At 35.8% G+C, this 22317-nt stretch overlaps 2 long non-coding RNA genes across 2 annotated transcripts; one reads left to right on the top strand and one right to left on the bottom strand.

Annotated features, from left to right (window-relative positions):
* Positions 1–4378: 4378 nt before the first annotated feature.
* Positions 4379–7044, top strand: LOC150036432 (uncharacterized). Its single transcript, XR_016528955.1, has 2 exons — positions 4379–5352; positions 6592–7044. It is a non-coding gene; the product is annotated as an uncharacterized LOC150036432 (long non-coding RNA).
* A 493-nt stretch (positions 7045–7537) lies between these two features.
* Positions 7538–9693, bottom strand: LOC120075289 (uncharacterized). The gene is made up of 2 exons (XR_005481277.2): positions 9195–9693; positions 7538–8974 (listed from the first exon to the last, which is right to left on the bottom strand). It is a non-coding gene; the product is annotated as an uncharacterized LOC120075289 (long non-coding RNA).
* Positions 9694–22317: the final 12624 nt, after the last annotated feature.

Raw genomic sequence — 22317 nt, 5'->3', positions numbered from 1 at the left:
GCAAAAGAAATTATTTCTTCGTTTCTCTGTGGTTCGACCCCACACTTACCACTGTTACTACATTTTAGTAGCAATAGGATTAGTTCAGGTATTTAAAAATTGCTTTTGCTTTGGTTTGGAGTCGAACTAATGACATTGACATTTCGATCTAAACACTATACAATTTCTTTCATTAGGCATCAATTAATTACACTGAATCTGTCAATTCCTTAACCTATTAGAAAATCTAATAGCCCAATTAGCCAAATTCGATATTAAACCAAACTAACCCCAATTCAATTTACAACTCTTCCTTTTCAATGACATACAAATTAAAATTGAATTGCATTACGAAATAGTTCAATTGTTGAGACATACTACACGCCGTAAAAGCCATATCTTATAGCATGATTTATTTCAAAAAGATTATATTAGGGTATAGATGCATTTGGTCAGAAAAAGTCTAGATTTTACACATGTGACCCTAATATGCGCAACTAAATCAATCAATATATGCATAAGCTATGCGATTTTGCAAACATAACTTTCAATAAACTAATTTGTCAAATCAATTTATAAAAATTCCATTAAGCTTTAATCAAATCATCCCAAAGAGTTCACAACAATTCAGTTAAATTAACTAGAAATCCTTCAAGAAATTAAACATAGGGCTCTTGCTCAAAGAAATTAGATAGGAGTTACCTCTTAATTCATAGACAAATCTGAGATACACATCCAATATGTTGATTACAACCCAAAACAAAAAGAAAAACTAACCTAAAGATATTAAAATCCGAAGGGAAAAGAAGAAGATTGAAGCTTAGCCTCGACCTCTATCAATTCACCCCTCAAGATTCAGTATATTTTGACCTAAGGACGAAGGGAGGTATTTATAGAAATCATCGAAGCATCGCAACGCTAGAAACAACATTGCAACACTCGACAAATAAGGCCACTAGCATCAGGGAAACGTTGCAATGTTGGCGTTGCTGCCAACTTGGAGCGTTGCAACTCTAGGAGTAATATTGAAACGCTCTCCTGCACATCAAGTTATTTCCTTTTAGCATTAGGTGAGCGTTGGGGCTTTGTATAAGGTGAGCAATGCAATGTTGAAGCAGGGGCATTTTGGTTTTTTTTGACTCATTGGATGCTCAAATCAACTCCAAATTGCTCCAAATTAACCTCGTTCTTCACCAAATCGCCAATTATACCTCTTGATTGCTCGTTACCTACAAAATAGAAAAATAAACACATAAAATCCAATAACGAGCCCAAATTAAGCTAGGAATAATAGCTCTTTTTGAGAGCTATTAGCCGACAATCAACTAATTCGAAACCAATCAAGTGCCATAATTAATAATTAAGGCTGGAAATACCGTGCCCTAACTAACCTACATGCTTTTAGATTCAATTGGGTCTTTAGCGGTCATAAAGAACTAGAAACATATGCATCAAGATTTAGGGTTCAACTATGTCGATTAAGTGTTAGGAAAATCCATATTCAATTAACCAAATATTCTTCAAACCTAAATTAAACATACAATGCAAAGATTTAAGATCAGCCTATAAACCTAAACATACACGTTCAATCGATGCTACTGGGGTAAACTCAAAGCATAGACAAACTACTAGGATACGTGCGAGTTCGAGATTAACTAGTGATAGAATTGCAATCATGATAGGAGTGTCAATCCAACACACAAATACAATTCGAAATCAAGCAAGATTCAAAGAAAACACAATTCTGAATTAAAACACAAAGTTGGGCAGAAAACTCAATAATTTACATGAATGCTCGATCCAAGAACTAAATAAAAGAATTACCTCATCGATTCATAGACAAACCAACGAGGTACAGTCTAATACACGTTCATCATCCAAAATCAAACTAAAAACTATTCTAGTGATACTGAAAATAAAGAGGGAAAGGAAGAAAATAAGGTCTTTCCTCGGCCTCCATATAAATCATCATGTTCCCGTTAATTTTTGACACCCCTGACCTAAATCAGAAGAATTATATTTATAGAAAAAGGGACAACGTCGCAATGCTATTCGAAGTGTTGCAACGTTGATGCGGCTGGTCTCGAGCGTCAGGCACGAAAGTCCAATGCTAAGCTGACACTCACCTGCACACGCGTGAAGGTTTCTCCATCTTCAACATCGTAGCGTTGCAACATTACCCATTCTGTCTTATAGCGTTGGGCAAGCGTCAAGCCAATGCAAATCATTAACGTTGCGACGTTGAAGTTGGGGCAATTTGGTCTTTTTGACTCATTTGAAGCCTAGATGCTCAAATCACCTCCAAATTGCTTTAAATTAACCCTGTTCAACTCCAAATCACCAATTATACCTCATAGTTGCTCGGTATCTACAAAAATAGGAAAATAAACACATAAAATCCAATAACGAGTCCGAATTAAGTTAGAAACAATAACTCTTTTTCAGAGCTATCACCGACCTTATCCATCTACTATAGACCCTTTAGTTTTATCCATCTGTCTCGATCAAAACTGCATTGGAAGCGATCAGAATTCTAACACCCCTCTAGATTGACTGTGCTCGAAAAACATGGAAGGAAAGAAGAAAAGCAAGTAGGGAAGAAATATGATTGATGGTTATGCCTCCCTTCTCAAGCTCCAAAGGCAATGAGTGCGCAACGAAGGAGTAACGTGCATACGTCTGCACTGAGCGAAAACGAAACGAAAAAAACGGATGACCACGGTAAATTTGGATGACTGAATTGAATGTATGGAAATAATTATTTTTAAATTAAAAATGAAATTAAAACAAAACAAAACAAAACAAAAACCTCTTTTTTTAATAAAAAAAATTTCACACATATGTATCTTGCCTCACCACACCTAAGAATGACAACCATACCCACATTTGCCCACCTCCTCACCTATTTTAAAACAGAGGTGTCCCTTAAGGCCTAAACCTACAAAGAAAGATAGGGGTAAATAAAAAGACATATCCTTATTGATTTAATCAATGTGGGATTCTCCACTTTCTTTTTCCTTTATTAAAATTAAATTCTTACCAAATATTTTATATTTCTTAAATATATTAATCTTGGATTGTTTTGGTTAAATTATAGAAAATGCATTGAAGTTCGTACCTTGTCTCATTTATATCCTTAAACTTTCAACAAATAATTCAAAAATGTATTTATTATTAGCATACGGATAGTGTGTCGATGATCAATAATATATACCTCTACCTTCTTTCAATAAAACATGTGAATTTAAAAAGATGCATGAATATCTTTAGTCGATCAAAACAATTGAAAAATGGCTTAACAATAGTATATGGATGAAAACCCATTTATTTTTACACTATATCATACTTTTTCTCCCTATCTTTTTTAATACCCTTTTAGGCTTGAATATTTTCTACAAAGTATTTTTTTAACCATTTAAAAGCTCTAGGGGCATAACCAAATCTTATCCCAAGATTGAAAGAGAAGCTATAGTCGGTAGCAATTTAGGAATATAATATTGCAAAGTGTATCACCCACTTTTTATAGTTCGCACCTATGACAATTTTTTAAAATCATATTTTTAGATTCTTTATTATTCCTAAATTTCCCACAATGAAACCCTCGTCTTCTTCCTTTTCTTCTTCCTCTAGCCGCCAACACCGTCCACTCAAGCAATGATACACATGGCACGATGTTGTAAATGGCAAGACCATCAGACGACGAATATAACAGCAGCAAACGGTCAGGTCACGGTTAGAGATATCCACAGGGCAGGGCAGGGCCGGGGATGCCATTCCCCATCCCCGTACCCGCTCCCCATTTCATTCTCCATCCCCGTGAAATTCCCCACGGGGATCGGGTTCTCCATAGGGAATTTTTTCCTGTTACCTTTTTTTTTTTTTTTTGTAAAAAGTCAATTAATTTAAATCACTAATGTGAGCAAATTTTAATTAAATAATTAACTTTATCATTAAATTGTTTATTATGGTTAGTTTTATATGACAATTTGAATTTAAAGATAAATTACTCAAATTTTGGCCTAAAAAGTTAATTAATTTTTTTAGTAGTAAGAAATAAATATAAATCAAATTATTACATATATAATCTAAATTTAAACATATTCATTATATTTCAAAAAAAAAAAAAAGAAAAAATCAAATTTGAACTGTAAATGTAATATTTATATAATAATAATAACATAACATTAGATAACTATACTAAATAAATATGTAAAAGCTATTGTAGCAGGGTCGAGGTCGGGGGCGGGGACGAGGAATGCATTCCCCGTCCCGTCCCCGTTTAGCTCAGGGGGAATTTCCCCCCACTCCCTCCCCCATTCCCCGCCTAATCGGGGAATCCCCGTCCCTCGTGAGGAAATTGGACATCTCTAGTCACGGCGGTCGAGCAAAGAATGGAACTTGCAAAACAGAAGCCCCTTATAGGCTGAGTCGCGGAGCTCGTTCTCTTGAAGACGTTTCGCGGCCCTGCCCAAATGTGCGAGCAGGTCAGGAATACTGTCACGTTGTTCTTAGGATAAAAAACCCAAAAAGGAAATCCGATCGGAAATGCACCGTTACCGACCAGAATAGACACCCTTTTCTGATTGACTGCTAAAGGTCACGCCTTTTTATAGGCCTTCAGAGTGGAATTGCCGCGTGAGAAAGAGACCGGCAACCTCTGAACATACGAGGGCGGGTCGGAAAAAGCAAAAGACACGCACGCGGAGGACTATTAGAAAATAAAATAATAAATAATAAAAATAAAATACAAATAATATTTTTATTAAAAAAATAATCACACAGACGCCTCACCCGACCAGATGCAGCATGCGTGTGGGACGTCTACCGAACTCATATTGGTCTATTTTCTCACCCCCTCTAAGATATGATACCCGTTGTGCCCAAACCCACATTCCAAAGTTGGAGTATAAAAGGAAGACTTCCAATTCAAAATTCTCCGACCAAAGGTGGTTACTTTTATTCTTGAAAAATAAAATTTCACCCAATACACGACTACCTTACCATTGCGCGATCTCAGACCGGTCGAATCCACAAGCAACGACAAAAACGACGTGATGTTCTAACTCAAGATTCATTCTCTTGGTCTGCAATTTCCTCTATGCTTACTAAAACCAATGTCCCTTATCATCTTCAACCCTTTTTCATTCACCAAATTTTCATTAGGGCTCGTGAAATTGCTACCCAACCCATTTGCGCACCATTTCCATGATCGTCGAACTCATGCTCTCGAAGGAAGCCATGGAAGATTTCGATTATAGGTCTAATGCCCACGTGGGAATTGGGTCGGGTCGAGCCAGTAGGGTTTCGATTAAGGAAATGGAAAGAATTGAAATTGTTGGGGGTTTGAGTGATCGAGTGATCTTCTTCAATTGGGTATGAAATTGATGCAGTTTGAATGCCTCGTTTACATGTTGTTGCACTTTGTGTCGGTTTCATGTTGTTGCCCTTGCTCTGTTTTTCTTCTTATTCCATTCTGTAATATATTTACTTTTTTTCTTTAGTTTTCCTTTTGTTCCTTTGGATGGTTTCTTCTTTCAAAGCTTTTATGGAAGATTTATGAATTTGAAACCCAAATTTCTAAAGATTTTATAACGTAAATGATTTATCAATAACTATGTGACAGATTGCTCTTTTTTGATCCATTGCTTATCTCTATTTTTGGTATGGTTCTCAAACCATTCTTAGTACCAAGATTTGAGTTAAGATAATACCAATGATTTGTTATGTAGTGAAGAAGATGAAGTGTAAATATTTTCATTTGATATTTGTCTTCTAAAACTTAGTTGTATTTGTTTTGATGTTAAAGATTTTGAATACAGTTAGGCTATCAAGTATAGGAATATATCTACTATAAAGTATAAGAATTAGAAATTGAAAGAAAACTTGAAAGTGAGTTTGACCATAAGTGTATCAAATGTACATCAAATGTGTATTAAGTGTACATCAATATTATATGAAGTGTATTAAAGGGTATCAAGTATATCAAGAGGTATTAAGTGTATCAAGAGGCATCGAATATATTAGAGGTATTAAGTGTACATTAATAGTGTATTAAGGGGCATCGAGTGCAACAAGGGATATCAATTGTATCAAGTGTATCAAAAGGTATTAGATGGGGTATCAGATGTATTAACTGTATATCAATAGTGAGGGCATTAGCAACATTTTACATATTTATATATGGGTTGAGTTTCATTTTTATTATTTTTACAAACAATACGACCTAATTAATAATAATTTGTTTGGTCCTTTTTACAAGTGCCCAAATTTAAAACTATTTGGTATAGTTTCACTAGATATGTTGATTTTTTGTTTTTATCCGAGGTTTGAAGATATTTCTTCGTGCATTATCCTATTGGTATAAGTTCGATTCTCTAATTTATCAAAAAATGGACATGCCTGAAGATATATTCTGTTTTACAAATATACAAATATTGATAATGCTTTTCTTAGTGTCCCCTCAAGTATGATTGAAGAAATTTTCTGATAAATGTAAACTTTTTTTTGGGAAAAGAATATATAGTTAAATTACTTTACTGATAAATGTAATTTTTTTTTTTTGGGAAAAGAATATATAGTTAAATTACTTTCTAATATGTTTAATGTGTATAGCTGCAGAGAAGCAAATGGGCTTGGGCTCCATGACAGGCCGACTAAGCTATCCAGAACGTGGGCCTAATGAGAACCCAAATAGCCTAGGCCATTTGAAGGCCCAATCCACGGTAGAGTTCCACATTTCCAATTCTACTTTGGTCGGAACTTCTGATCAATAATAGGCCCAATGCTCTCTCGCTATGACTCCACGAATTATTAACATCAATTCTATCCACTCAAATTTTTAAATTAATCAATTTTCCAACCAGTCTAATTCGGTTAGAGAGGGCAACCCAATCTTTATATTACTTAAGTTGGATTGGATTTCTTAAAATTATGTAAACAAATAACAATTTGAAACAAGTTTTTTATTAGAGAGAAGAAAGCTAGAAAAAAGGTCCACTATCTATAGATTTTCAATTTTATGTCTAATAAATCATACTAACTTGAGTTTCTAAGATTGGAGAACCATATGATTAGTGCACACACTTGAAATTGGGGTAACTTAGGCTAGATCATGGGTGACTCATCATTTGCACTTCTAGCAAACAAATCAATTCATGGAGGCCTATCAAAGTTTTGGAAGGCTAAACAACATATAGCCACTTTTTTTTTTTTTTTTTTTTTTTTTTTTTTTTTTTATTTTCAATAACTTATTTACCAATCTCTGAAATTAGCTTAGTTAACCTCTCTATATATACTATTTTGTAATATGTAATACTTGGATGTATCTCGAATATCATCCATCTTTGTGCTTCTCTTCTTATCACTCACATAAAAAAAAATGTCAAGATATTTAAAAAAAAAGAAAAGACAAAATTTACTAGATGACAAGTTATGATTGGATAATTTGATGGAATGTACAAATATAAGTGATGTCCGAGATGCACCTAAATATTTTTCTTCTCGTAATTATTTGTGAGAAAACAGAAAAACAAAACGGAAAAAATATAATAATAATAAATAAGAGAAGATAAGGGTAAATTTATATTTCGGTGTTTTAACAAAAATTACATTACACACATTAGCTTTTTGTGTTACCTTACGAATGGGCTTTAGCTTGAAAAAAGCCCATCTGCTGTTCCTCCGCCCTACTTGATCCTCCGTACAGTCTCTCACATCACTCCACCAACCGCTCCGGCGGCGGCGGAGAGGTAAACAGAAACGCAGAAGGAGGTGGTGGAGACAGAAACAGGAATGCCGCCGGAGGACTCGGAGGTAGAGGAGTAGGAGATCTTAAGAAGCGTCGCGCAGGAGGAGGTGGAGAGAGGAAGAGGAAAGCCGCCGGAGGACTAGGAGGTGGAGGAGAGGTGAAGAGGAAGGCAGATTTGGACCATTTGGTGGATTGCTTCAGCTCCGGCAACGTTTGACGGCCATCGTGAAAGGATGAGGCGGCAATGGTAACAAATGAATGAGAGAAAACAGAGAAAATGAATAGCAGAAATAACCCTAAACCATTCATTTTTCCCCCTTTTCCTCAATGATTGTGAAGATGGTATCTCAGATCCACAGCCAACGTCAAATATTTATATTAATAATTACATATTTCACATTTAATAGAAAGTACCTTCGATCTCACAAGGATTATATTATATGTGAATTAAGTTAATTTTGACATACATTCTATATATACGAAAATATTTAGGTACATTTATCTTTAATACATTTTATCTTAATTTTCATATGCATAAAGATGTGTATATTTCTCGAATATAAAATCTTCTACCAATCTTATTAAAAAAAAAAAAAAGAGATATTTTTACAATCCATCCTAGTATTTAATTTTGTCCCAAAAAAAGACGAGTATTAAAATATTTCCATGACTCTTTTTTAAGCCCCCACCAGATTTGTAAAATATGCATATTAGAAAAAAGAAAAAAAAAAAAATCCTATTATAGACAATAGGGATTCCTAATTATGCATACAAAGTATGACATTAAATTTCTATAGATTAGATATTAACATCAGGGTGAATAATATTTCTATTATTTGGTAAAAATGTTCATATTATCTAAAACATGGTATTAAGTTTCGATTATTTCGTAAAAACCTTCATGAAACATCATAAAATATTACCAATATGAGTAATATTCAATAAATTGAGGAAAAACCAGTAAATTTCACTGATTCAAAAGAGGGAATAAGGTACAACATATATAGGAGAAATACACGCTACATGAAGATACATGATTGGCCAAAAGATAATAGAAAAGAATAACAAAGAATAAAGCATTTTTAGCCCTGAAGAAGATATAGAAAAATAACCCTGCAAATATATTCTTTCATCCATCCTCAGTCGATACTGGATGAGGCTGAATAGAGAGCTTGCTACGAAGGCAACAGAAGTGAGTACTCAGTAGGGGCTTCGTCATAATATCGCCTAATTGATCTTCCAAGTGAACTAACCAAATAATGAGTTGTTCATGGGCCACACGTTCACGTATAAAATGATCATCAATTTCAATGAGTTTCGAGTAATTATGAAAAAAAAAAAGGATTTCCTGCTAAATAGGTAGCACTAATATTGTCACAGAGCAATAATGACACAGATGCAAGGGACTCCAGTAATTCAAACAGTAGCGATTGAATCCAAATAAGTTCTGCAGTAGCATTGGACATACCTCGATATTCAGCCTCAACATTAAAGCGAGATGCAACTTTTTTGTTTACTCGAGGACCAAGAAATCAAATTCGATCCAAGAAAAACACAGAAACCACTCGTACTCCGTTGATCAACAGGACAAGTAACCCAATCAACATCTGCATAACAAGTCATAGGCAAGTCGCGGGACTTTGAAAAATCTAAACCAAGATTACTAGTTGCCTGTAAATAACGCAAAATTCCTTTCACAACAGTCCAATGATTAACAGTGGGAGCATGAAGAAATTGACAGACTTTGTTAACCAAAGAAGATAAGTTTGGCCGTGTGAGAGTACAATATTGAAGAGCACCTACAATACTCCTATACAAAGACGAATCATGGAATAAAGGACTGTCATTTAAAGACAATAAAGAGCAAACAACCATTGGAGTATTTAAAGACTTTACTGAAGCCATGCCAGCTCGATTTAACAAATCATAAAAAATTTAGTCTGTGAGAGATAAAGAAGATCTGTAGTTTGTTTTACCACAATTCCTAAGAAATAGGACAGGTCACCAAGATCTTTAAGGGCAAACAAAGAATTCAAATACGATACGCAATGTTCAATTAACTTCAGATTGTTGTCAACAACCAATATATCATCAACGTATAAAACAATGATTAATATAGCCTACATTCAATAGATAAACATTGAGGAATCAGACTTAGAAGTATAGAAATTCCAACTCAAAAGACATGCATTATGCTGTTAGGTTATATGTCTTAAAACTCGCAGTTTGTAAACTTTAAACATATTTCTATTTACAATAAAGATGTTAATGAGATGTTTCAATAAAGTTGTTATTAAACATATAAATTGCATTTATAGATTCCTAAGTCCAATAAACTAACGAATCGATGACTATAACATGAATACTTAAATTTTATGTAGAGACATAAAAGGATCAAGTTTGAATATATAGCCAAAACGGTCTATAAATATATGGTTAGGCTTGGGTACCTTATCCTGGGGATACTATGGATGCGGCCTGCTTTGTATATTGATACAAATGATGTGATCCCAAAGTCGTTCATGTGGAGACATGCGAGTGGAGTCATCCTATGCAAAAGATGTTTGCATAAGACTGAACCACGAAATAATCACTTTTCTTTATAATGACTGTTTAATGTTAAAACTGACTATTAATTCGATGACCTAAGGCAACTCAATATTAATCCTTAGTTAACTATGAACTCCTGTTTATTCGGGATTATCCTTTAATCTGCATGGGTGAGAGTAGCTCAACATCGCCGCTCAATAAACCTCCCATTTCAGGGTTAAGACCGGATAGATAGCTAGGGACATAGTCTTGCAAAACAAAATTTACTCCTACCCATTTTAGGGTTAACTGACTCCTGGTCTTGAACAAAGGGGCCCCCACCCTCTCTATTGCTGAGAAGGACTTGGTTTATTGGTAGGACCATAAACAAATTGTTTATTAAATGATCAGTGGAGACTTAAGAAGCAAGATGTATTATAGGGGTAAAATGATAATTTTGACCTAGCTGTAAATATGAACAACCTGTGAAAGATCGACTTACTGATTATGATTAAATCAAGTAGACAAAAATATATCTACAGTGAGGAGAGTGCAACTACTGAGCTATAGTGGAGTGTTTCAATAGTTAACGAATATTGATTAATTAGTTTAAAGAGTTTGGCCAATCAATCTCAAATCGTTGGGCTCATGATCTACAGGCCCATTAGGTCCCCTACTAGCTCGTAAAAGGATTAAACCTTAGAATAGTGTATTGAGAGAATTTGAAATGTCAAATTCGGTTTAGGGTTTGGATTATTATATTCGATATAATGAAATATTTAATTATCGAATTAAATGTGTCGGAGAGTTAGAAAATATTTAAATACAATTTAAGTATTGAACACATGAATAAAGATTTATGTTTTGGATTGATTTTTTTTAAAAAAAAATTAATTTGTGATATCAAATTATTGAGAAAATTTGAAATATTCAAATTCGGTTTAGGTTTTGGATTATTATATTCGATATAATTAAACATTTAGTTACCAAATTATATATGTCGGAGAGTTAGAAAATATTTAAATAGAATTTAAATATTGAACACATGAATAAGGATTCATGTTTTGGATTGATTTTTTAAAAATAATTTAATATGTGATATCAAATAATTTTTAATTAGTTAAATTGTTAAAAAAAAAAAAATTGTATTAATTTTATTAAAATTTGAATTTATGAATTCAAATTCAAATTCAATTATTTTTCTATTAGTTTAATTTATATGATAAATTGAAATTAATTGGAAATTAATGGGAAAAATGAGTTTTCCCCACATTTCCCCCACAATCCAAGTATCAGAGTGGTTTATTAAGTGTCATATAATCATGCAATTCAGTTGCATGTAAATCTTCTATAAAAATAGAAGATTATTTAGATGGTTAGAGGTTGGAAAATTTGGAATTTTCAAGCAAAATTAATCCCTCATTTCAGTTTGATAAAAAATAAAAACTCTCTTCTTTTCTTCTTCAAATTCATCTCAATTTGGATCCCACAATCCAATCTAAGGCCTGAGAATAATAGAGAAGACTCTTCTGGTAGTGTACTTCAAAGATTGAAGAAGAAATTTGTAGAGATTTGGAACAATTTTGAGAATTAATCAAAGGTTGTATTCTAGAAACCCTATTTCTGTTATTATCATGAACATGCATGCTAATCCACTAAAATTGATGTAGTTAGAGTGTTTAGGATCCTAACAGCTTCCGTATGTTGAATGTCAACTCTATCATACGTTTTTATAAACCATTCACACGGACTCTATTTTAAATCATAGAGAGCCTTTTGCAATTTACACATATGAGAAGGTTTATTTTTAGAAATGAACCTGGCTGGTTGAATCATGTAAACATCCTCGTGGAGATCACCATTTAAAAAAGCGTTGTGAACATCAAGATGTTTAATATGCCAATTAAACTGTACAACAAGACTAAAAACAAGGCGAATATTGGCGGGCTTTAAAACTGGACTAAAGTTTTCGAAGTAATTGATGTCATAGGCTTGATCATAGCCATGAGCAGCTAGCCTAGTCCTATACCTTTCAATCTCACCATTTGGTTTTAGTTTCAACTTATATACCCATTTGCCTCTTGTGACCTTAAAGGAAGGAAAATTCGAAACAAGCACCAAAGTACCATTCTTGACCATTGCCTCTCTCCATTTAACACATTTAACAGTAAATCAGAATGAAATGGGTTCACTAGGAAGTTCTGGCATAAAAAAGAAGTGAATATGCCAAGTGGTTTAAAGATGTTGACTTTAGATCTGGTAACCATGGGATGAATATTTGTGGAAGGTGGTTGTGATGTAGGATGTGGAGGTGGGGAAGGAGATATAGGTTGGATAGGTTGAGAAGAAGGGATGGTGGGCTGGATAGAAAAGAGGGTGGTGATAAAGAACTGGGAAGAGTGAGTGATTTAAGGGAAGAGATATAGGAAATGGTTTAGATGGAGGAGGTGCTTGGACTGGAAGAGGTCCAAATTTAGGAGATGGTTCATTGGAATAAGGAGAATCATGGCGAGCAAGACATGTTGAAGTTATGACACTAGATTCAAAACCTAGAGGAATTGATGATGAAAAACTTGTATCAAAAGGAGGGGATTGAGTAATAGGACTAGACAAGGAATAACTCATATCCGACAAGAGAGATTTAATAGGACTAGAGGAAAAGGAGGATTTAGAACACAGGAAGACAAGTTCATTGAAAACAACATGTCATGAAACATATAGTTGACTGGTGTAATCCCCAGGCCTAGGATTCGAAATCCAGATTAGACACATAATGGCCTTGACTCACATGCATGTTTTGTCCTCACTCACAAGTATCCTAGAAAAATTCTCAAGAGGTCACCTAACATAGAATTGCTCTAAGCTAATCACGCTTAACTTTGGAGTTTCTATGATTAAGCCACTGAAAATAAAGGTGCACCTGTTGGGATTGGTGTCCTAAATCTTTTGTATTCTTGTAGTTTGTAAACATTGTATAAACAAGTTGTTATTAATAAAATAATTGTTATTTTATAAACATACACTCAATCCAATAAACTAAAGATCCTAGGTTATTTTTGTAATTTAAACAAGTATGTAGAGACATACATGTGGATCTTATTTAAATAATAACATAAACGGTTTGTAGTAGATGAATAAAGTTGGGTACCTTATCCTGGTGATACTACAGATATGGTCCGCTTTGTAGGTGTTATAAGTGTTGTAAAGTGTTACAAATGATCTGATCCTGATCATTCATATGGAGACATGTGGGTAAAGGTATCCTATACAAAGAATTTGTATAAACCGGAACGAAATGATTAGTCTCATTATATAACACCATTAATAATAGAGACTTACTTTTCACTAGGATGACCATAGGTGACATGACCTGAATCTTGAGTGAGTTTTGAACTCTTGCTCATGAAGGCAGTCCTTTGATTTGTATGGGTGAGAGTGGCCAGATTGCCAACTCAATAAACCTATCATTTTGGGGATTCGTCTGACCAGGGAGCTGGGAACACAATTACACAAGACGGAATTCACTTATTCCCCGATGTCGAGGTAAGTAGATAAATTTCTCTCTTAAGGGCTTATTCCAAGGCTTAAACATAGTGGCCACACCCTTTCCTGGCTCGAGAGTGACTTGGTAATAGTTGGACTATGACTTATTGTTCATTAGAGGAATCAGTGGTACTTAAGGAGTTAGATGTAACTACAGGGGCAAAACGGTAATTTTGGCCAAGCTATATTTACGAGCAATTTGTGAAGGGTCATTGCACTATTGATTGGTTATATTCAATGGACATAAAAATATATTTGTAGTGCAAAGAGTGTAGCTTTCGATCTTTAGTGAAATGACCGACAGTTAATGGAAGTTGGGTAATTTAATTAAAGAGTTTAATTAGTTATCCAAGTACCATTGGAGCTTCGATCTAAAGGTCCATAAAGTCCCTTCTGTAGCTCAACAAAGATTTAATTGAAAATTAGTTTTGGATTAATTCAAAGTGTTCAAATTAATTGAGGGAATTAATTATATATGATATAATTATATGAATGAGATTCATGTAATTAAATTTAATATAAATATGTTTATATTAATACCATTGGCAGGCTGGAGTTTACCATCACCCGTAAACCCGCACCTATGCAAATAATATTTATAAATCATCGAACGAACTACTTATACTAACTTGTAGTATAAGAGGCAAGTCCAGGGTCGAACCTCAGGGAAGCACGGAATATATATCTAAACTACGCAAGGATAAAAATCATTTGAAAACACCCCAGTTGAAAAGGTTTTTTTTATGAAATAAATCATGCAATGCCCTGGAAACTAGTAAAGTCTTTTTGAAGGTTAAACTTGGAGATTTTGGTACATAGGAATTGAATAAGGCAACCTTGAGAAATCTAGGAAAGAAGAAGGCGGTCGACTTTCTAGAGAAAATCTTTAGTTTATGCTTGAGGACAAGCAATGTTTTAAATTTGGGGGTGTGATAACGGGCAGAAATGCACGTTATTACATCACAAAGATATAAAAAAAATGAAGGATTGCGACAGTAAAAATATATAAAATTGCATAAAAAGCATTAAATTTAGAACATTGCGATCGCATGCATCCATCGCATTAAAGCAGCTAACTTATGTATTTTATGTAGAAAATGCGTTGACGCAAAGCAAAATTGTGATCCAAGGAAATTAGCGTCCGAACGCATAAGAGATTGCGACCGCAAGGCTATGTGATCATATGCGTTCACGAAGATCTGCTCAAGAAGGTGGCCGCATAAAACTGGCGCATCAAGGTGAAAGCTTAATAAATCACAATGGGACAGAAAGCTGATGATGGTCGAATCCGAAATTAGTTAACAAACCGTTAATGACACTGTAGTAAGTACACTCAACTTTTCGATGACAATTATTCGGCGTATCAGACAAAGAATTAATGACATCCCATCAGTGCAATCATTTGAGAGAAAAAGCTCTTCACCCTGAAGCTCTATAAATACCGAAGGTCACCTTCATTAAAGGAGTTCAGAGAGTTCAGTTCGGATTTTATTCCAGCTGAGCCATATAGAAGATAGTTAGCCTTTGTTCATAGTTTTCTTATACTTAGAAGGCGGAGGCGAGAAAAGAGAGAAGACGCCGAAAGATCGTCCTGGTCAGCTTGAGAGAGTGCCAGGGAGCGTGGAAAATGGAGAGAGGGCCGACTCTTGCGAAAGCTAGAATATTCTTTGAACAGAGTAGAGAAAACAGTGTAAAAACCTTGGGAAGCAAGAAATTACTACCAGGCTCCTTATCTTTATTTCACATTGTCATTCTGTATTTTGATTTCCATTATAGAATGGAAACTGCATTTCTACATTTGTTCACTCTCTTTACATTACGCATGAGTAACTAGAAGCATGCGTTGTATGTATGTAGCATAAAGGGTAAGTCAACGCAATCGCTCAAACGACCACGTGTTATGTCATTTGTGGAGAAGCACATCCGATTGAAGAATGCCTAAGGAATCTGCAGTCAGTATGCTTTATAAAGAATAACCATTTCTCTGATACGTACAACTCCGAGTGGAGAAACCACCCTAACTTTGTGTGGAAAAATCAACAAAAAAATTTCCAAATAGTGGCGCAAAAGGAAGGGCCACAAGGATTTTTCCCGCGAACAAACGATGAAATGCAAAACCAAGCCAGCAGTTCGCAGGCGCCGCAATCTTCATCTTTGGAGAGTTTACTGAAGCAATATATTGAAAAGAATGAAACAGTGCTTCAGAATCAAGCGATGTCCATTCGCAATCTCGAAATTCAGATAGGACAGATTGTGGGCGAACTAAAAACTAGACTGCAAGGAGTGTTGTCGAGCTCAACTGAGCTCCCTCGCAACTCTGAGGGTATAGAAAGGGAACAATGCCTAGCAGTCTCTTTGCTAAGCGAAAAAATGAAAGCGAAAGAAAGGGAAGAGCTTACCAGAATCAACCTGAATGCGTTGACAACCAAGAACCCGTTGATATATGATCCAGAAGAGCCCGAAAAGATGAACCCAGAAGTTGCGCCCACCTTCAAGCCTCTAGAACACGAAACAGAAGTACAACTACCATCATTCCCGCAAGGATTGAAAAAGAAATCGAATGATGAAGGAAAGATCACTACAGTGACAGTAACGCAAAATACTATGATCCCACAAAAATGCGCGACCCAGGAAGCTTCACGATACCTTACTCAATTGGAGAGGTCTACATTGGTCAAGCACTATGCGATCTCGGAACGAGTATAAACTTAATGCCACTGTCCATTTTCAAATGATTGAATATGGGAAAACTAATGCCCACGACGAAGACTCTCCTACTCGTGGAGAGTACACCCCGAGGGAGAATTGAAGGATGTTGCGGTATCAATTGACAAGTTCATTTTACCAGCAGACTTCATCATTCTGGACCATAAAGAGGACGAAGATGCACCCATCATATTGGGACGACCATTCCTATCAACCGGTCACGCTCAAATTGATGTACACAAGGGAGAAACCGTGATGAACGTTAACGGGAAAAAGCTTTAGATTGAGGCAATCAAGATCCTAGAAGAACGAGAAAAGAAGAGAAAATCGCCTTAGACGTAGAAAGGCTAGATTGAAAGGAATAAACGATCCCTACAATTGTTATGCGATTCAAATTTATCAGGGACGCAATATTTTTTTGAAGTATCCTTTGAAATCTTCATGAACTCAATTCTACCTCCTTATATCCGTTATCATCTTTACATTCTTTTTACTCTTTGCATTTCTAAAAAAAGGGGGGGGGGAGGGGAGTGGGGGCGATCGTGGTAAATGATTTGCTAACTTTGTCTTTTATTTGATCCTCTCAATGTTTTCTTTGTAACGATCGTGGTGAATGTGGATGAGCTACACGAAAGACGCAACTAAGTTATTCCGCCACCGCAATCAAAGAAAGCAGTTTGCCGCAAAGAAGGATGCGATCGCAAATAATGCGGGCGACAAAGAAAATTTGGAGGTTGTATCTTTCCTTGACCTTGTCTATTCCAAATTTTACACTCTCGCATCGCATTTTAACTTTGATATTTTATCATCGCATCCTCTTTAGTCGGCGCAATCATTACACATTGATTAATTTAGTAAGTCACCGATTTTTTTCTTTTTGCCAATTATGATTTCAATGATGAAACACATGCCTCTATTTTTTTCACATGCACTAGAGTTAACTTAATTTTAGGACAGTCAATTCATGAAATATTTCTAGAAGTTAGTGGTCCGCCAGCTTTCTTTCAAACTGACTCTTATGAAATCTCCTAAGAACGTCGCATGAATTGTTTCAATCTTTCAGCAATTAGGACATTGTTGCCTTTAAATTTGAGGGTGCGATATTCATTTTCAACCTTGCTATTTTAGGTTCTACAAGAAAAAAAACCGTAACGTTGCGATCGGATCCTACTCATAGTTGGATGTTCGCATGACACACGTGGGGGCAAGCAAAAACGAAGGTAGGAATCGTGATCAATGCATAAATAAAATGATCGTAACTCCACTGCCAAATGGGCACGAGTTTAGACTGAGAAAGAGCGCCTTGCTCGTAGTTGGATGTCCGCATGACACACGTGGGTGCAAGCCAAAATGAAAGCTAGGCACTTGGATCAGTGCAAGGTCATAGAAAAAGAAATATATATCTAAATTACGCAAGGATAAAAATCATTTGAAAACACCCCAGTTGAAAAGGTTTTTTTTTATGAAATAAATCATGCGATGCCCTGGAAACTAGTAAAGTCTTTTTGAAGGTTAAACTTGTGGTCCCTAAATTTTAGAAATATTTTAAGAAGAGATCTGGATAAGATCAAGGAGATTTTGGTACATAGGAATTGAATAAGGCAACCTTGAGAAATCTAGGAAAGAAGAAGACGGTCGATTTTCTAGAGAAAATCTTTAGCTTATGCTTGAGGACAAGCATTGTTTTAAATTTGGGAGTGTGATAACGGGCATAATGAACGTTATTAAAGCACAAAAATATAAAACAATGAAGGATTGCGACGGTAAAAATATATAAAATTACGTAAAAAAAGCATTAAATTTAGAATATTGCGATCACATGCATCCACCGCATTAAAGCAGCTAACTTATGTATTTTGTGCAGAAACTACGTTGACGCAAGGCAAAATTGTGATCCAAGGAAATTAGCGTCCGAATGCATAAGAGATTGCGACTGCAAGGCTATGCGATCATATGCGTTCACAAAGATCTGCTCAAGAAGGTGGTCGCATAAAACTGGCGCATCAAGGTGAAATCTTAATAAACCACGATGGGACAGAAAGCTGATGACGGTCGAATCCGAACTTAGTTGACAAACCGTTAACGACACTGTAGTAAGTACACTCAACTTTTCGATGACAATTATTCGGCGCATCAGAAAAGTATTAATGACATCCCATCAGTGGAATCATTTGAGAGAAAAAGCTCTTCACCCTGAAGCTCTATAAATACCGAAGGCCACCTTCGTTAAAGAAGTTCAGAGAGTTCAGTTCGGATTTTATTCCAGCTGAGCCATATAGAAGATAGTTAGCCTTTGTTCATAGTTTTCTTATACTTAGAAAGCGGAGGCGAGAGAAGAGAGAAAACGCCAAAAGATCGTCCTGGTCAACTTGAGAGAGTGCCAGGGAGCGTGGAAAACAGAGAGAAGGCTGACTCTTGCGGAAGTAAGAATATTCTTTGAACAGAGTAGAGAAAACAGTGTAAAAGCCTTGGGAAGCAAGAAATTGCTACCAGGCTCTTTATCTTTATTTCACATTGTCATTCTGTATTTCGATTTCATTTATAGAATAAAAACTGCATTTCTACATTATTTCACTCTTTTTACATTACGCATGAGTAACTAATTTTTCGAATGGGTGAGAAGTAATTAGCTAACATGACCTAGGATCTTCATTGCATGCGATCATCTTGTCTTATGTTGCGTCCGTCACCCCTTTAGAGCTACTCGAGAGAGAGTCTAAAGAAAGAACCTAAGACTTGAGAGAGCTAGGTTAGAATCTAGACTTGAAAAAGCAAGATTAGATCTGCATAAGCAAGAGATAGAGACTTAGAGCTAAGTTCTGTTTGCCAACATGCATGGCATGCACCCTAGAAATAGGTTATGGTAGTATGCGGTCACCTTGTGTATGTGTGTGTCATTCGTCATCACATAGACAAGAATAGAGGCTTAGACGTAAGTCCTATAGACATTGTCGCATACATTGCATGTGTTCTAAAACTAGAAGCTATAGCATTTGCATTAAGAGATGACTTGCTGTTGTATGTATGTAGCATGATTGCATAACATGAACGCATTCTTAGGAAGTGTTAGCTAAATACCTTCTCAACCCGTTCCCTTGCATACTCATTGTACTTTCGTATTATTAACTCTTTTCTCAAATTCGCCACATAGATTTTATACCTTAAACAACATACCAACCAACACATTGCTTTATTTGTCACTGCAAAGAGATCTGAAATTACCATCGCATACTGTTTCCATAGTCCCTGAGTTCGACCTTGGGCTTACCAGAAAACTTAGTAGGATTTATACTTGGATCTTGCTAAGAAAACTTGCATGCACAACGCATATTCCACCATCGCATTCTACACCGTTATTTCATTGCATTAACTACGCATCAGTCTTATACAAACTTCTTTGTATAGAATATCCTCGCTCCCATCTTTATACATGGATGATCAAGGTAAAATCATTTGTAGCACTTTACAACAATTGTAACACCTACAAAACGGGTCATACTCGTAGTGTTACCAGTATAAAGTACCTAGTCTTATCCGTCTACTACAGACCATTTAGGTTATCACTTAAACATGATCCATTCGTATGTCTCTACATACATGTTTAAGTTACAAAGATAATCTTGGAAGTTAGTTTATTGGTTTATGGTCAATGCAACTAAAATATCATATATTTTATAGACATTGAATAAAATATCAAATATTTTATTAAATACATAATGAGTATGTTCAACAATGTTTATAAACTATATAACCCTACGAGATTTAGAGCATCAACCCTAACAATCTCCCACTTGACCTAAAGCTAGTGGGGTGTACAATATAATAAAAATACAAAGTACACAAATAATAAACTAGGGCATAACACGCGCCCAGTACAATATCCCCCATTTTCCCTAGTTTAGACGTGGCTTGTCCCATAAAACCATACTCTACAGGTGACCCTCAAACACTGTAGCTGTGAGGGCCTTTGTAAACGAATCAACATCGTTGTGCTCTGAAGCTATTTGCATGACAAAGACGTCCCCTCGATGTACAGTCTCTCAGATGAGATGCTACTTCTGCTCTATATGATTGTCGCACTTGTGACACATAGGCTCTCGAGAATTAGCCACAACACCATTATTATCACAATAAAGTGTGATGGGCTTTGACTTGTTTGGAACAACTTCCAGATCAGTCAAGAATTTCCTGAGCCAAACGACTTCCTTAACAGCTTCACAAGCCGCTACATACTCAGCCTCTATGGTGGAGTCAGCGATGCACCCTTGCTTGGTGCTTCGCCATATTACTGCTCCTCCATTAAGAGTGAACACTGAACCTGATGTGGATTTCCTAAAATCCTTACCAGTCTGAAAATCAGAGTCCATGTATCCTATAAGAATCAAATCCTTAGAAACATACATAAGTATATAGTCCCTCGTTCTCCATAGATAATTGAGGATGTTCTTAACAGCTGTTCAGTGATCTAATCCTAAATTACATTAATATCTATGGACTATTCCCACTGCATAGCAGATGTCAGGTCTAGTACATAACATCACATACATCAAGCTGCCCACAACAGATGCATAGGGGATCTGTCTCATCTTCTCAACCTCTTGAGGTGTCATAGGACACTATTCCTTAGACAATATAACTCTGTGCCTGAAAGGTAAGAAGCCCCACTTGGAGTTCTGCATCAAATATTTGACAAGAATCTTGTCAATATACGATGCCTAAGACAGTGTTGGCATTTTGTTCTTTCGATCTCTAAAGATCTGAGTACCTAGAACAAACTGAGCCTCCCCAAATCTTTCATTTGGATTTGGGTCGCTAGCCAGTTCTTAACTATAGTTAATAAACCTACATCATTGCCAACAAGTAGGATATCATCTACATACAACACTAGAAAAACTACTGAACTGTTGATGATCTTCTTATATACACAAGGCTCATCAACGTTTTGATCAAAGCCATAAGATTTTATCGTAGTATCAAACCTTTTGTTCCAAGATCGAGAAGCTTGTTTCAGTCCATAAATGGACCGATTAAACTTGAAAACCTTTTACTTTTGATCTTGGGTTATGAATCCCTCGGGCTGCACCATATAAATGGTCTCCTCAAGATTGCCATTCAGAAAAGCAGTTTTGACATCCATTTACCAAATCTCATAGTCATAATATAAGGAAATGGATAAGAGGGTTCGGATAGACGTAAGCATGGCAACAGGCGAGAAAGTCTCCTTATAATCAACTCCATCTACCTGGGTATAACCCTTTGCCACCAATCTAGCCTGGAAGTTTGTCCCTTCCCATCAGCACCTCGTTTCCTCTTGTAGAACCATTTATAACCCATAGGTTTAACCCCATCAGGTTGATCTACAAGATGAAGGAAACCGAAACCGAGATTTCTATGAGCAGCGGAATAAGATTATTCCAAATTACAATCATGAATAAACAATGTATTTACAATCAATTTCAATACAAACAATTATACAATCCATACAGAGAAATTACAACATGAATAAACTCAAAAGAACAAAGATCAAACGCTACGTACAATAGCAGAAGCATCTCCACGCTTCGATGTGCACTCTAATCGCTCGAACAATAGTAACCATGAACGCTCGATCTACACGATCGCAACACCACATGAACACTTCGCTCTCGTCCTCAATGATCTCCTCGGTCACGAACTCCTTCGCAACATGAACAACCGCCACAGCACCACGAACAGCCTCCAAAAAACCTCGACGGTGTCAAGTTGAGTCTAACACCACCAATAAGGAGACCTTGGTATTCTCGGTGTGAGAATCCAAAGGGTGAGCTCTGTTC

Source organism: Benincasa hispida, chromosome 4, assembly GCF_027475165.1.
Source record: "Benincasa hispida cultivar pf3 chromosome 4, pf3_genome.v1.1, whole genome shotgun sequence".
NCBI classification, from domain to species: domain Eukaryota; kingdom Viridiplantae; phylum Streptophyta; class Magnoliopsida; order Cucurbitales; family Cucurbitaceae; genus Benincasa; species Benincasa hispida.
This window is presented reverse-complemented; position numbering and strand designations above follow the sequence as displayed.